The sequence below is a fragment of the Talpa occidentalis genome, unplaced genomic scaffold (genome assembly GCF_014898055.3).
Source record: "Talpa occidentalis isolate TD23 unplaced genomic scaffold, MPIMG_talOcc4v2.1 talOcc4.15, whole genome shotgun sequence".
NCBI classification, from domain to species: Eukaryota; Metazoa; Chordata; class Mammalia; order Eulipotyphla; family Talpidae; genus Talpa; species Talpa occidentalis.
Genome location: NW_023601543.1, coordinates 78,155,967 through 78,167,556, shown reverse-complemented (window position 1 = coordinate 78,167,556; position 11,590 = coordinate 78,155,967). Strand labels below are relative to the sequence as shown.

General features: G+C 36.5%; 1 pseudogene; it reads left to right on the top strand.

The window, feature by feature from the left end:
• Positions 1–5,007: 5,007 nt before the first annotated feature.
• Positions 5,008–5,316, top strand: LOC119245736 (NADH dehydrogenase [ubiquinone] 1 beta subcomplex subunit 3-like; annotated as a pseudogene).
• The last annotated feature ends 6,274 nt before the right edge of the window (positions 5,317–11,590 follow it).

Genomic DNA, 11,590 nt, shown 5'->3' with positions numbered 1-11,590 from the left:
TGCATTTGACAAAAATGGATACATTGGTTGTGAAACTGAAGGCAGCTGGAAGAAATTTTTCTTTCAATTCTCATTGAGAAATAATATATGAAAAGGAGGACATAATGTTAAAAAGTTTCTTCTAACAAAAATACACTTCTTTTTGATAAAAAAAAATCCTATAGTGTGTACTTGCAAACCTTGAGCATCTTGTGTCTACCAAAACAATGACCATATAGCTTAGTACCTAAACAAAGCAGGCAAATTGTTAAAGACCTTGGCCTCTCTCTCAAAACATTGCTCCCACCAATCTAGTGAAAGGCTTGAATTTGCACCAATTCTCCCTGTGAGTTAAAAATTTTTATCTTCCACAGAGTGTCTGTGAATGTAACTCCAAGAGGTTAAATTATTAAATCACCATTAGAATTGGTCCATAAACTCAAGTTGTTAATACATAAGACATACAACAAGTCCATATTGACAAGAGAAGAGCAAACAAGGTCTGAGTCCAGGGACTACACATCAGAATAGTATAATTTAATGGGGAGACTTCCACAGACAAGGGAAAGCACAGTGAACTATGCTCCCAAAGGGAAAACAAAGGCACGGAAGGAGAAGGAAGATGGAGATTCGCTGTGATTACATTTCAATTATGCCTTAAGAAAGCACTGGCAATTCTGTTTGGAAGCATCCATATCACTATATTCTGCTTTGCATAATTTTTAAAATGTAAACTTCCTCACTTGAAAACTCGGGCTTTCTAATTTTTCAGGATGAGAGGCAGAATGATTAACCCATCTTTATATTATAATATGGTTACAAAGTACCTAGGGGGAACTGCTGGTCCAGAAGAGAAATGGTATATAAAATAGGTGCTATTTGAGATAAGATGGTAAGAATGCCCATTGATAGTAGAAGTCTATTTTCTCCTGACATTCAAGGTGAATGCTTCTTGCTCTTCAGCAAGACTTGCATCTCTCTGTATGCAGTTTTCAGTGGAGTACCAATGCAAACCATGAAAGGGACATAAGATCTAGTACTTTTCCCTTAAATAGGTCTATCACAGAGGATTTTGATATATCATTAAAAATACGGTGTTTGTCAGTTGACTACAGAAAGAAAGCTTTCTCTTGTCTTATTGCTCTGGCTAGGAGTTCCAATATTATATTGAAAAGCAGTGGTGAGAGTGGACATCCTTGTCTTGTTCCAGATCTTAATGGAAATGCTTTCAGCTTTTCACCATTGAGAATGATATTGGCTATGGGCTTGTCATATATGGCCTTCATGATGTTGAGGTGTGTTCCTCGTATCCCAAGGATTTCAAGGGCCTTTATCATAAATGGGTGTTGTACTTTGTCAAAAGCTTTCTCAGCACCTATTGATATTATCATATGATTTTTATATTTCTTTTTGTTGATGTGTTGGATTACATTGGTTGATTTTTGGATGTTGAACCATCCTTGTGTCCCTGGAATAAATCCTACTTGGTCATGGTGAATTATCTTATGGATACATTGTTGGATTCTGGGAAATTCAAATCAAAACTACAATGAGATACCATCTTACACCAGTGAGAATGGCACATATTAAAAAAAACTAGCAACAAAAAATGTTGGTGAGGATGTGGAGAAAAAGGAACTCTCCTGCACTGCTGGTGGGAGTGCTATAAACATAGGGGTGCAGGTACTCTTTGGAATTGATGTTTCTGTGTCCTTTGGGTAAATACCTAGGAGTGGAATTGCTGGATCATATGGAAGCTCTATGTTTAGTAGGTCAAGAAATCTCCACACAGCTCTCCATAGTGTGTACCATATCTTCTTGATCTAGTCATCTATTTTTGGGCATTTGGGTTGTTTCCATAGCTTAGCTATTGTAAATAGTGCTGCTATAAACATAGGGGTGCAGGTGCCCTTTTGAATTAATGTTTCTGTGTCCTTTGGGTAAATCCCTAGGAGTGGAATTGCTGGATCATATGGAAGCTCTCTCTTTAGTAGGTTGATGAAACTCCACACAGCTTTCCATAGTGGTTGGACCAGTTTGCACTCCCACCCTGGAGTAAGCCAGGGAAGAAAGGAAAGGAGGAAGGGAGAAGGAGAAGAAGGAAGGAAGCAAGAATTGGTTCATAGGAAATCCAGAAGTCTGGAGTATTATAATTTAATCTTTTTGCCTGTTTTCAATCACATACTGTTATTTTATCTATTTTTTATTGAGGTACATGAGTTTATAATATTGTATATTATTTAGGGGAATAAGTTCATACCTCCTCAGATACATGTTACCACACACCACATCCCCTACCAAAGCACCTACAGCCCTTTACTCTGGATCCCTGGGTCCCCTCCCCCATTTGTTGCCACCTCTCTCTCCCTCCCTCTCTAGTAACCTCAATTCCACAGTCATATTCTATGGTTTGTTTTGGTTTTGTTCTGTCAGTTCCTTTGTTTCTCTATATTATACATGAGTGAAATTGTCCAGTATTTCTAACTTCAGCTTGATCCGCTGGGGAGTTCCAAAGCTTGAATGTCACCTCAAGACAAGATGGCTAGGCTTTGGTACTTGAGTTTTAGTCAGCAAGCGGCTGAAGGCTATCCCCCACCCTGCAAAGATGGGTGCTAGTCTCCAAGGCAAAAGGAAATTTCCCTTTTTCAAAGTTAATTCCATCCAGAGAAGGGTGCATTCATGAGCCTTTAGCAAGCTGACATTCCCAACAGGTGACAAATGGATGTATCAGTTCAGTAGAGGATCTGAGTGAGGCAGCATCTACTACAATCTCTTTAACACTAAAGTCAGACAATTAGATGGGACAAAGAGTTTAGAGCAGCTTTGAATTAGTATTATTACTTCATTTCCAGGATTCCTCATATTGAAAAATTTCTTACCAAATCATAGGAGCTACAATATAATATGGTATTTTCCTATTAACTATATCTCTACAACTCATGCTATAGAAGAGGTTCCCAATTGCAATCCCACAGGTATAATCATAAAATTATAATTTTATATAATACATAATAATATTATATATATTATATAATAATATATAATTTAATCTAATTTAGAGTCTTAAATCCAATGGCCAGTGAAAAACTGAATCCCGCCAATAACAAGTTGAGTGAACTTGGAAACAAGTACCTACCCATTAAGATCACTGCAGCCCCTGCCAACACCTTAACTGCAGCCTGGTGAGAGGTCCTGAGTCAGAAAACTCAGTAAACTATGTCCAGATTCCAGATCCACAGAAACTGTGAGATAATAAATGTTGTCCTCTTTAAGGAACCAATTTTAGCAGTAATCTATTATGGAGTAATTTATAACTTAAACAAAAGACTGTAATAATTTTTTCTGTTGCAAATTTGTCCCAAATCCTTTCTTCTGTTCTCAAAATGAACAAGATAGGTAGTTCACAAGTATTTTTGGCAGGTGGTGACATAAATGTTGACAGTGATTGACTATCTGGATTTAAAATTACCATCACTATTTTCATAGTAAGTAGAGGAATTTTATGTAAATGTATGAAGAAAGAGCCTAAATTTGATAGAGAAAATTTCCAAAACACGAATTGAGAGCAGTTTTGGCTAAAAGACAGATATAAAAGCTGAGTTCTTTTATGCCATCTTAAATTGCAGTGACTTTTGTTTGTATTATTTTAACTTTTGAGCATCAGTAATGATGCATTCGTTTTTTCTCAGACATCCTGATGAACAACTAAAGATTTCATAATGGAAAAAAAAATATTTTTGAAAAATGAAAGAAACAGGGCCTCCCTGGTGGCACAAGGGATTAAGTCTCAGTGCTATGAAGCTATGGGTAGCCACTGCTGCACAAGTTCAATCCCCGGCCAAGGACCTAACCCACATGGCACAGCAGACCTCACCTGTCTTGCCCACTGCTCCCCTCAGCAAAGTATTTCAGTCAATCCACCTGTTCTGCTCCTAACTCTGTCTCTGGTGAATCCTTTCACACCACGCACCTCTGGCCTACACCCCAGTTTGTGTATGCATAAATAAAATAAATCTTTACCCCAAAAAAGGGGCCTCCCTGGTGGCGCAAAGGATTGAGAGGCAACCTAGGAAGCTATCCGCAGCCACTGCAGCACGAGTTCGATCCCTGGCCAGGAGCTACCCACATGGTGCAGTAGACCTCTCCTGCCTCGCCCACTGCTCCCCTCAGCAGTGCATTTCAGTCAATCTGCCTGTTCTGTTCCCCACTCTGTCTCTGGTGAATCCTCTCACCCCCATGTCTCTGGCCTGTACCCCTGTTCTTGTATGCATAAACAAATCTTAAAAAAAAGAAAAATGAAAGAAGCAAAAAGAAGTCTATGAGCATAAAAAGCAGAGTAGTAACTAGTATGTTTACAACCAACTATCTATATGTTATCTATCACCTTGTGGCAAAAAGATGTAAGTTCTTGTGATATTTCAAAAATTCTTCTTGAGGGACATTTAATTGCATGATTCATGAAAGCCAGTTAGCCTCTTATCAATAATGAGAACAGTTTTTTTTAATTACTTTGGAATTTTTTTCTAATCCTGGATGCAGCCACTCAAGAGGCAGATGTGGACATAGTAAACAATAGCCTCTAGCTATAGAACTCAGATCTAGCTACTAGATTATTTATTTCCATTCTTACATAGCCATTCCAAAATCAAAGGAAAATGCATAACCTTTAAGAAATGGATTCCAGAAATTGAAGTACTCATACATAGGCTATGTCATGGTGGTCCGTTAGGTAATATGTTTACTGATTTTAAAAGGCATATATCATTTTTTCGGTTTTCAAATGGCAAGAAATAGATTTTATTTGGAAACTTGATGATTAATTATTTCTGACAAAATTCCTAAAATGAAATGATTAAATAGACAGGCATTATAGTACCATGTTAGAAATTTTCTACAGAGTGGTTCCAGTGACTGAACACTACTATATCTAGGCACTGGAATTGCAGCCCTATAAGTCTTCTAATTATGAATATAGAGCACTTAGAGGATCAAACAGGATAAATATCACTGACTGGAGTGTCTTGAGAGATGAGATTGCCATCAGACGTGGTGCATGGACATCAACATGATCATAGCAAAATGGAACTTCCAGATTATAAACAATGGAAGACAGAAAGGATACCTTTAGAAAGTGTCCAGGAGAAGCTGGCTGCATGAGGGCTAAGGGATCCTAGGGCCACAATGAAGCTTGGAGATACAAGTGGCTTTGCAAACGTTTCCTTTGTTGGTGCATTATTAAAAGGATTCAAGTAGGGATTTGCCGCATTTGTGGTAGCCTTGGGAGCTGAATATTACCTGGAGTCCCAGAGTAAAGATAAACAAAATTACTGCAGATAATACCTAGAAGTAACTTAGTGGCTCCTTAATTCATAAAAATAAGATTTCTTTATTGTAATCTACTTTTTTGTGTGTTTGTCCCTTAAAGAATACTAGTAAGATTTAGTAAAGTAAGAAAATGAGTGAAAAAAAAACCACCCATTGAAGAATACTTCTTCAGCAAGATTTTTTTAAATTTATGAATCTGTTATAAATTGACTAGAATTTTTGCAAGCATTTTCCTTATCCTACTCTGAAATACTGCCATTCTACTCAAGTGCTATGGTTTACTAAAACAAAGATTGCCAATTCTCTCCAAAATGTATTTCCTTAACTGTTTGATTATTTCTCTAGCAGCATTGATTAGATCACAGACTTAAAGCATTTCAGTCATATTTGGCAATGTTGTAATAGGGAGTGACTTGCCTCAGCCTGACATTTAGCACAGAGAATAATTTCACACTAAGAAATAAAAGACAGCATTGAAAGATCTAAATGGAGTATAATTAAAATACCCCAAATTTAATGCTTGTTGATAAAAATCTCCCTGATTATGTATTTTTATCATTTGCCAAAAACATTATTTTTAACCAATTTAGTAAAAGAATGGCTTAATAAATTTTATTTTTTATTATTTATGAGCTTTGTAGTAATTTACTTTTCTGTTTAGGAAATATTTCATCATTAGTTTAAAACATTGTGCCTGTAGATGGTAACTATGGTATTTGACATACACTTTCATTACATTTAGTTTTGTAACTGAAAGGTTTAAGTGCTTCTCCACATTTTCAGTAAGAGGTCCATGTGTACTTCAATGGCATGATTTATTTAATTACTAGTATATTGCCTTGAATAAAAAAAGTAAAATAAAAAGTATTGGGTTTCTTTCTCAAGACTGCATACTATTTATTTACCTTTAAATTAAAGGTGCAAAATAAATATTGCTTATCTTTTCATTAATCTATGATGCATAAGTTTGTAGAAAACAAACACTGTTAGACTTTCATTTATTTTTCCAGTTGACTTTCAAGAAATTTGGAATAGAATTTATGAAAGAATTGGATCTTACCAAGCTGGAAACAAATAGTAAAGGTAATGTATTTTAAATGGGATATTATTTTCTGCCGAAGATATAATACTAAAACTAGCAAGGAAATATTACAACAAACTAAAGTTAAATTTAATCAAGTATTAGCCTTAGATTTGACTCCACATTATAATCTCATTACTATAGGTAGATGAGAATTTAGATAAGAAGTGTAAGTTTATTCCTTTTTCCGTTTGAGCTTTTTGGGTTTTTTAAAGACTACAGATTTGCTAGGAATCAGGTTTAAAAAAAGAATGTTTTCTATTATATGTCATTGCAACCTTTTTTAAATTGTTATCGAAGTATCATTATTTTACATCCTTCCTAGTGCTTGGACAGTATAGGATCACCACCCCGCATCCCCAGCAACCTCTAGGATACGTACCCCATAATCCATTGTGTTCTCCTCCCACCCCCTACTTTCACCCTCCCACTCCCCCTCATTCCCCGAAAGCCTAAGACCTATGGTCAGTTTTCTGTTTTCAAGGGTTGTTTTTAAAATTTATCTTTGTCTGGCCCTTTGTTTTTTTAATATACAAATTATTTTATTATGTATATGACAGATTACACAAGCAAACGTGTCCTGGAACTAATTATGTCCTCACACATAAAAAAGGTGAAAAGAGCCTGAGAACTGTTCCATGATGTCAGTTTTATAAAGGTAATATGATATATTTCAGGGGAATTGGAAAGAAAGTTATAGTTTATCATTAAAACAACTAGTATTGATTTTATTAGTCTCAGGTGAAGGTTTTAACATACTGTTTATTCAACATAAGCAAAAATTATCATATATTTCTTGAAAAAGCAATTAGGCCATTGAGTTATTGGGGACTGTAGCCAAGTGAATGTATGTTTTCATAATTCCTCTCAGAAGGCCCTAGAAATGAGTAAAAGAAACTAAAAATTAGAAGAAAATTCTATTCAAAGTGAAGCAAGGAAACCCCATACGCAATCCCCTTACCACTATTTATGGAGAAAGATCAGTCACATATAATGAAATCTGTATCAAACTAAAGGAGGTTTCCAAGATTGAGACACTGTGTGAGTTGAAATTATCAGGAAATAAGTGAAAAATTTTTGATGAGTCCTTGAACCTAGAAATCCTAGAAATCCTAGAAACTAGAAATCCACAAAGGACACAAAAACATTGATTCAAAAGAATACCTGCACTCCAATGTTTATTGCTGCACTATTTATAATAGATAAGACTTAGAAACCCAAATGCCCAAAAACAGATGACTGGATCAAGAAGATATGGTACATATACACAATTGAATACTACCCAGCAATCAAAAAAAATAAACTAATGCCATTTGCAGCAACATGGATGGAGCTAGAAGGGAATATGCTCAGTGAAATAAGTCAGAAGGATAAAGAAAAATGTCAAGTGGTTTCACTAATAGGAGGAATATAGGGGAACCAATTAAGGGATCAGGGAAAAAATAATAACAATAAAAAACAAACTAAAACAAAACAAAATGAACAGGCAACTATAAATCAGAGACATTCTGCACGGGAGAAGGAGGGAGAGGGATCAAAACAGGACAGGAAGAAAACAAGGGACTATGGTGATCATGCACGGGTGAATTGGTGGTGGGAATTCTACGGGAACTACACCTGAAAAAAAAAGCAAACATTTTGGGCCTCCCCGGTGGCGCAGCGGTTGAGCGCTGGGTTGCGAAGCTGCCTGCAGCCTCTGCAGCGCTGGTTAGAGTCCTGGCTGCTCCCCGGCCACTGGAGGAGGGTCCCACATGGCGCACAGACCTCTCCTGCCACCCGCTGCTCCCCTCAGCAGTGTACTTCAGTCTGCCTGCTCTGCTCCCCGCTCTGGCTCTGGTGAATTCTCTCACCCTCCCACACTTCTGACTATACCCAGTGCTTGTATAAATAAATAAAAATAAATCTTTAAAAAAAAGCAAACATTGTACAAAAATGAAAAATGATGTAAAATATATATAAATAAATAACTTTTTACACCAGAATATGATTATATTTCAATATACAACTTCAGTACAACAAAAAAATAATACAGTAAAATAAGGGGGGAAAAAAACAGTATTCATTTGCAATGCATGACAAACTATTAATATACTTAGCAATAAATAAATTATTTTTAGAAAGGAAATGAGGGGACTCCCTTGTGGCGCAAGGGGTTACGCACCACACTGAGAAGCAATCCACAGCCACTGCAGCACGAGTTGGATCCTGACTGGCCAGGGAGCACCCAACATGGGGCAGCAGACCTCTCTTGACTCGCCCACTGCTCCCCTCAGCAGTGTATTTCATTCAGTCAGCCTGTTCTGTTCCCTACTCTGTCTCTGGTGAATCCTCTCACCCGCACCCAACCCCCCGCATCTCTGGCCTGTACCCCAGCTCTTGTATGCACAAATAAACAAATCTTTAAAAAAAAGAAATGAGATTTAAAGAATGCTGTCAGGCAACAATGGAAGCAGTAGGAGCCAGTTTCCACATAGCAGTATTACCAAAGAGACAAGAGGAAAGGAAAGACCACCATGTGATTTACATGAGAGAGATAACAATGTGCTAACCAGGTAAAATATGGTTAAGGCAATATGAGACAACAATAACTTTGCTTAATAAAGTTCACAGTCCTGCTTTTCTAACAACTGAATGACTATACACAAAAATGCATATCTTCCAACTAAAGTTCTCACAGAATTATTTAAGTAGTACCCAAGAAAGGAGAGTAGATCTAAGTAGAACAATCCATATTTTTCAGTGACTAAAAGCTTGGAAACCATTGGACCATTATTAGAAAGATAATAAGCTGGAAAGAGAATTACAAAACTTTTTTGAAAGTATTACAAAATATAAATTATGCAACAATTACAGGAAGAATTACTCAAGGAAACTGAAAAAAAAGTAGCCAAAACCTGTTTGTCAATAGTATAGAAATAAAAAAAAAATGGCCTTTGAATTAAGAAATCCAAAGTTCACACTGAGAACTAAAATTTGTACGTGTGCATAAACAGAAATACTGCTTTGAATGCCCCCCAAAATCAAAATTATGCCATAAGTATGAGCAATTTTATTCATGTATTTTGAAATACATGCCAAACACCTCGAATATTGTTGCATATAATAATGCACAATGGGAAATGCAGCAGGGAAAAAATACTTCAACTTATTAGGAATTTTTTCTTATTTTAATATGAAGAATCAACTATGCACAGACATTGCTGGAAAATAAGCCCAATGGCTGAGTTGTGGCTGAGAACAGCTGATTCTTCAGTTGAGAATGTTAGGGATAATTTCGCTCTGCCAATAAATATCACATTTTTGAAAACCGAAAATTGATTCAGCCATAATAACTATGTGGAGTCAACTAAAAAAGGGTGGAAAACAGAAACTGCTGTATCTAAAACTCTTCGCTAGAGTCATTCAAAATAACAGAATAATTTGAAAGGTGCTTTATCACAACTAACAGTGTCAGTTAAATAGAAAATTAAAAATGCATATAATTTGAATCATCAGAATGTATCATATTATATAACAGTTACAAATTTATGTTTATATGGTTTAGTTGAACTTTGTAGTTATATGTAGCAGTACAACTCCTGAGGGGGAGGAGTAGGTGCCAGAAGGAGCATATAGATAGGAGCATACAGATGTTGACTCAGGGGGACATAGCCACATAAGGAACTTTGAAAATCTAGCAATGCATTGGATAAGGGGATGCAAAGAGTTGGTGCCCCAAAAGAGGGTACACTATTAGAGAACTTTAGGAGCAGAGGTGCAGGGTGATGACATTGGCTTAAGTGAGAGAATTCCTATACAGAACAGGTGAAGCCCCTACTGGAGGGAAGAGGCAGGTTGGATCATTTGTGCCTCTTCATAGAAGAGGCTATTTGTGGATTGAGCTATTAAAAACACCTGCCACCCCACTCTCCACCCAGGGCTAAACCTGAGACAACCGAAAACTTTTATTAACCAGAGTTTAAGTATCTGGATCTTAAAAGGAGCAAGCACCCCAGGGAAAGGCACTATGCTGGAAACATAAAGAGAATGACTCCTGCCACGTGGCCATGTCTCAACTACAATCTGTAGCCAATGCTGAACTTGTGTTCAAAAGTAAACCAGAAGTTGAGGCTGGCATGAAAGTACACAAAATACTGAGACCAAGGAGTTAACCTAGTGGAGGGCATCATTGTAGATCCCCACCATACAGCTCTGGTAGCCACAACAGAGGAGGATGACTGACACTTGATACTCATTGGAGGTGATCCTTATGTCCTGTTGCATCAATTCCTTTCTTCCTGTTACCTTTTGTCAGTACCAGTTCTCTGGCAAACTAAGAAGGTGCAAAGGCAACAGTCTGAAAGTTTATCCTTATTACAACCTATAAAAACTATAAATGAAAAGACAGGAGAACGTACCATCAATGCTGGAGCAAAAAAAACAGAGAAGTCTCAATCCAGCAGGATTATGAAATATGCATAAAGACAAGATCAATCTAGCAGCTGTAATTGTGGTTGCTAAATTACAATAATAATAATAATAATAACAACAACACGACAACAACAATAGACTAAAGACCCAGAAAATGAGGCTGTTACAATTAGAACTACTGGGTCTAAAAAAATACTAAAATTGAATTAAAAATACAATAGAGGGCATCAACAGCACACAAACACAAGAAATAGAGATAATTAGTGAGGCTAAAATTACAGTGTCAGAAAACACAAATAGAATGCCAAAAAAGAAACAGGAACTTTTAAAAATGAAAATAGTGTAAGAGCCCTTTGGGATAACCTAAAGAGAAATGGCATCCATATCATGGATATCACTTCCCAGAAGGAGATGAGAAAGACAAAGGTCTAGAAAATTTATTTAAAGAAACAATTGATGAAAACTATCTCAACCTGAGAAATAAGATGTCTTCATCCAAGAGGCCCAAATAAAGTCTAGAATACTTTCTCTTACAAGATTAACATTCAAGACAAAAATGAGGATAAGGTGCTACATGAAAAAGCAGAAACTAAAAGAATTTATTGTCATCAGTCCACATATGCAAGAAGTGTTAGAGGCTGTGGCTAGACTACTCAGGTCACAAAAGAAAATAAAAAGAATAAATTTGGCAAAGAAGGTGTGAAACTATCATTATTCACAGATAATATGATACTATATAGAGAAAACCGTAAGGACTCACTGAAAATCTCTAAGAAACAATAGACGAATACAGCA